This window comes from Triticum urartu, chromosome 4A, assembly GCF_056163025.1.
Source record: "Triticum urartu cultivar PI428250 chromosome 4A, HENAU_Tu73, whole genome shotgun sequence".
Classification (NCBI taxonomy): domain Eukaryota; kingdom Viridiplantae; phylum Streptophyta; class Magnoliopsida; order Poales; family Poaceae; genus Triticum; species Triticum urartu.
In genome coordinates this window covers 570,359,488-570,365,487 of record NC_141876.1, presented here as the reverse complement: position 1 = coordinate 570,365,487, position 6,000 = coordinate 570,359,488, and positions in this window count along the sequence as shown.

The following is a 6,000-nucleotide window of genomic DNA, read 5'->3' as shown; positions in this document are numbered from 1 at the left end:
CCCCTTCCTATGCCTCGCCGTCGTCCACCGCCGTGGTGCTCTCGGCGCAGCGTGGTCAATGTGGTCAACGACCGACTTCCATCGGAAGAGTACTGTACGTGGACAGGCTGACAGCTGGGTCCACGGCCGCAGCAAGGAAGTGCCTCCTTATTACGCAGAAAATAATTATTCCTCCACCTGACAGCGGGGACCCACCGGACGGGCCACCAGTATTTTGCGAAAAAATCGTTTCCCCCTGAGGACCCACCGGACGGCCACCGTATTTTGTGAAAAAAACGTTCCCCCCGCTGTCAACTCGGACCCACCGGAAGTGCCTCCTTATTACGCACAAAAAAATGAATACTCCCCCGGCTAGCTGGGACCCACCTTGGTGGGAGGCTGACTTGTGGGCCTACTAAGTTGACGGGGACGAAGGGCTTTGTCAACTTAGTCAATATGAACGATTCTAGATCCAGTGACCGTACGATGTCCATCCAACGGCCGTAGTGTTTCTTCAACCTCTGGTCTTCTTGCTCCAGCCGCCCAAAGCAGCGTCGGTCGTGCCGCATGCTCCTGCCTCCCGTGGCCGGCTGTGCTGCCGTGGAGGCCTCACCGCCCCTACTATTCCCACCGCTGGCCAGGCCCTGCGGCGAGGGCAGCCTCACACCGCAGCCGAACCAATGAACCCTCGTACTCCCCTCCGCGGGGGCTTCCACTGCCGCGTCTTCCCCGGCTCCGCATTGTCCCCTTCCTAGGCCTCGCCGTCGTCCACCGCCGTGGTGCTCTCGGCGCGGCGTGGTCAATGTGGTCAACGACCGACTTCCATCGGAAGAGTACTGTGCGTGGAGACGCTAACAGCTGGGTTCACAACCGCAGCAAGGAAGTGCCTCCTTATTATGCGTAAAATAATTATTCCTCCACCTGACAGCGGGGACCCACCGGACGGGCCACCGTATTTCACGAAAAAAAACGTTTGCCCCTGACTGCTGGGACCCACCAGCTACATCTTCGCACGCAAGGAAGTGCCTGACAGTCGGGACCCACCTGGTCGAAGCGTACGTAGCGTTGTCATTCTGGTCGCGAACGTGTACGTACATATATACTGGTCAATGTAGAGGCGCGCACGTGTCGTAGTAGAGGCGCGCACGTAGCATGTACACGTACGTACAACGGCCAGGGTGCAAGAAAGAAAATATGGCCACGTATGTGTACATACGGGCGAGGTCTCGAACGCCTACTCGCGCATACGTACGGCCAGGGCTCGTGTACATGGCTGGGTCGGAACGGAGAAACAGCGTCGTTGTCGTTTTCATGGGGAGGCAACGGAATGCGTCGTGTTCATGGGGAGGCAACGGAATGCGTCGTGTTCATCGGGAGGGCTTGGATGGAACAGGAGATGGAAACGAGGCTTGGCGTACCACAGAACGGAGGAAACGGCCTTGTATTCGACCGGCCACGTTCGAAACGGGATCCTGTTGATCGGGAGGGGTCTGGCGTACCGCAAAACGGAGGAAACGGACCTCCTACGGTCGAAACGGGGGTCCTGTTCATCGGGAAGGGTGTGGCATACCGCAAAACGGAGGAAACATACTTGTGTTGGAGTGCTACGGTCGAAACGGGGGTCCTGTTCATCGGGAGGGGTGTGGCGTACCGCAAAACGGGACTCCACGAGATACTGTTCATCTCCACCATCGACCCCCTCCAGCCTCCACGAGCTACTGTTCATCCATCGTCGACCTCCTCCAGCCTCCACCTGCGACTGTTCATCCATGGGCTCCTGTTCATCCAGCCTCCACCGCGCACTACTCCACCGGCTACTGTTCAACCAGCCCTCTCCACGGGCTACTGTTCATCCTGCCATCCATCGTCTACTGTTCATCCTGCCCTCCACGGGGTGGTCCTGTTCATCCAGCCCTCCACGGGGTACTGTTCATCCAGCCCCAACCGGCTCGATCGATCGGGGTCCTGTTCATCCAGAGGCAACACCACGGGGTCCTGTTCATCCACCCCCATCGGGAATTGTTCATCCCCCCCCCCAACGCTCACTGTTCATCCAGAGGCAGCATCGATCGGCTTCAGTTACCAGCAGTGGCGAAGGAATCGCTCGATCGGCTTCAGTTAAGAGCCATCGATCGATCGCTCGGGTTCAGTAACGCGTAGCCTGCAGTGCAATCGCTCGGGTTCAGTTAGAGCCCAACTCCTTGCTCGGGTTCAGTTAGAGCCAACGCCTCTCACACATGTGCGTACGTGTACGAGAGAAGCGCGCATCGCTCGGCCCCCGACCTCCCACCGTAACCGGGAACTCCCCGAAATTTTCCTCGTCGTCGCTTCTACCACGGTCTTTTCCGTCATGGACGGCCCAAAGAATGTCATGCAGCTGCGTCTCCGGCCCGCCTAGGACAAAAAGGCCATTTTCTGTCATGATTTTTTGTCATAGAAGTAGGAGCCCACCACATCTATGATGATACCGGGTTTTGTCACAATTATTGTCATAGAAGTGTCATATGTATGACACAAAAAAAATTTTGTTCGGCCCAAAATGTCACGGATGTGTCTTTTTTTTGTAGTGGTGAGTAATGAGTTAGTTGCAGGATGACGCATTACAGAACGAGTAAAGAGACTTGCCGGTGACAAGATTGAACTAGGTATGAAGATACTGACGATCGAATCTCGGGCAAGTAACATACCGATGACAAAGGGAACAACGTATGTTGTTATGCGGTTTGACTGATAAAGATCTTCATAGAATATGTAGGAACCAATATGAGCATTTGCTATTTGTTATTGACCGGAGATGTGTCTCGATCATGTCTACATAGTTCTCGAACCCGTAGGGTCCGCACGCTTAACGTTCGATGACGATTTATATTATGAGTTATGTGATTTGATGACCGAAGTTTTTTCGGAGTCCCGAATGAGATTACGGACATGACGATGAGTCTGGAAATGGTCGAGACATAAAGATCGATATATTGGAAGGTTATATTCGGACACCGGAATGGTTCCGAAGTGTTTCGGGTATTTTCCGGAGTACTGGGAGGTTACCGGAACCCCCGGGAGAGTAATGGGCCTTAATGGGCTTTAGGGGAAAGGAGAGAGGGGCCTAAAGGGGTGGTCGCGCCCCCCCCATGGTGGCTGGTCCGAATTGGACTAGGAGGGGGCGGCGCCCCCTCCTTCCTTCTCCCCTTCGTCCCCTTCCCTCCTTCTCCTAGTTGGAATAGGAAGGGGGGCGAATCCTACTTGGACCGGGAGTCCAAGTAGGACTCCTCCCTATGGCGCGCCCCCTATGGCCGGCCTCCTCTCCTCCCCCCTTTATATACGTGGGAGGGGGCACACCAAAGTTTCTCTTAGCCGTGTGCGGTGTCCCCCTCCACAGAAACACACCTCAGTCATATCGTCGTAGTGCTTAGGTGAAGCCCTGCGCCGGTAACTTCATCATCACCATCACCACGTCGTTGTGCTGGCGGAACTCTCCCTTGGCCGTAACTGGATCAAGAGTATGAGGGATGTCATCGAAGCTGAACGTGTGCTGAACACGGAGGTGCCGTACGTTCGGTGCTAGGATCGGTTGGATCTCGAAGACGTTCGACTACATCAACCGCGTTACTAAACGCTTCTGCTTTCGGTTTACGAGGGTACGTAGACACACTCTCCCCTCTCGTTGCTATGCATCACATAGATAGGTCTTGCGTGATCGTAGGTAAATTTTGAAATACTGCGTTCCCCAACACTCGGCCCTATCCAGCTGGTCGGGAGACAACGTGGTGAGTACCCCCTAGTCCAGGACACTGTCAATCGGAGCACGAGTAGTCGAAGTAGAAGCACTAACATTCCCCCTTAATTGAGAAAGTGCTTGACCCCAAGCCAGTGCATAATTAAGGAAAACGAGTCTTCGGGTCGATGGGGTCCTCCCAAGTATTGTCTAGTGCACTGACTCGAACCAGAGAATCAAGCCGTAATCCAGGAGTTGATCTCACCTTATTGCTTTTAGTAATGACTCATCAAACCTTGCATTGGGACTGAGGGATTGTCAGTCTTAGATGCTAAATGAGAGGATACCTGAGAAGTGGACGGGGGAACAACACGTCGAAGCTTAGACACATAAAAAAAATACAGGGTACGCTTGAGAAGTTGAAGGTAGCTCCCGATGTTAATATGGAACAACACCAACACATGCTAGAATCTTGTAAGGCCTAAAGTATTGGAAGTATGGGTCCTAGTTAGCTCGCTATGCCACCAAGCTTTGTTAGCATATATGGCTTTAACTTTAAGAAAACCATATTTGCCGACATGGAAGGAGCAATCAGAAAGCCTTGCCACCTTGCGTTTTCAACTTTTGGTTAGCTCTGTTGAGGTGAAATTTCATGTTATCAGTCATGGCACGACACTCCCGCAACCAACTCTGAACGTCAGAACTGGGTAGCTACTCTGTATAACTTCAATGACCCCACAATCTTTGTTCATATCCATAAAGCATTTTGAGAATGGATAAAATCCAACAAATAAAAGATAGGTAGTGCTCAATGCTCTACCGAAGAAGTCATTTAGACCATTTATGCAGGCAAGAATGCACAAAACAACGCACGTAAATATCACGGAAGGCATCGATTCACTCCTTCTATTTTGACCTTTTGTTTGAGGGTTCTTTCCTCGGTCGGGTATTTTTTTAGATGATTGATTTGGGTTGTTCTCATCCTGGAGGAGAAGACTAGCCTACACTTAGGTACAATAGATCAAAAGAAGATGGAGTACCTTCGAATCCGAGACATCTTTCACTTAAACAAAGAAGAAGATGCTGCTTGTGAGCTCTTTCTCTATCCAATGTAGACCAAATGCACCAGGGAAAGCTTGGCTAAAAGGTTAGTCGAGGAGTAAGTTATAGGTTGACTTGTGGGGTAATCTCTCATTAACCCACTCTATCCAAAACCCATAGATTCGCATGAAGTTCCATCAGTAGTTTAGGTCGGGATGGGGAATAGGGCTGGATCTTCGATGTGATTGTTCACCAGTGTCTTTCCAGCCATCTAAAGCCGTAAATAAAAGGCTCGTGCTATGTTTCCCTCAACATCCACCTATGGGGGACTCACTCTAGAAACCATTGTTGTCTGCATAAGACAATACATACAACAAATTCAATGCGTTGCTTCGTATACTAGATAAGGACTTTGTTAAAGTTAAATAACAGAGCTTTTTAGGCCCATTCACTTTACTTGATACTTCGCACCTTGGCCGTTTGGATCATGCCCCGGAGCGCTAAGGCGATCAATGATAGCAACAATGTTGAGTATGATGTTGTTCCTATGGAAATAACATGGCGGCGGGAGGGGGCAAAGGAGATATTGTTTGTGGTATAATCGGTTTGTAGCGGGAATATTATGAGTCGATGTAACTAGGGGAATCAACATTTGTAAGAGCAAGCATCCCCAGTAAGGAGAACTGGAGTCCGGACCAGACAACCCCAGTAAAGCTTAAGCTTCAAGAGCGCCCTATCACTAGACTAACATAAATGGAACTTATCCAAGACTTAACTCAAAAGAGCAACTATGTAGATAAGTATACTTGACTTGAAAAGATGTCTCTATACCGACTTCCTCCACATATATCCCTTTTTCGGAACTAAGGTGAAATAAGAAACCAGACGCAGCGAGCCCACATCTAGAGACATGGTAGGACCTCGTACCCATGCCTATTTTAACCAGTGTTTACACCCAAAAAGGTTTTTAAAGGTCTGGTTAAAAAACTACAATTTAATTCGACAACAATAACTTGTCTGACTCTGTGTCGTAGTGCTCATCCTCTCATGGGTTCAATAACCCTAGGTCACTCCTTGAGGAAAAGGTACATGCACCTTCTACTATTCAAACTGAATCTCAAAGGGCACTAGGCCACCCCCGGTGTATTGTACCGTCAGACAAGTCATCTGACTAGAATCAGGGCACCTTCATGAATTTGCTGCTTCGCCAAAACCAACTAATCACCTCCTTTCCTCCATCGAAAGATGCTTAGCTAGAAGCGACGAAG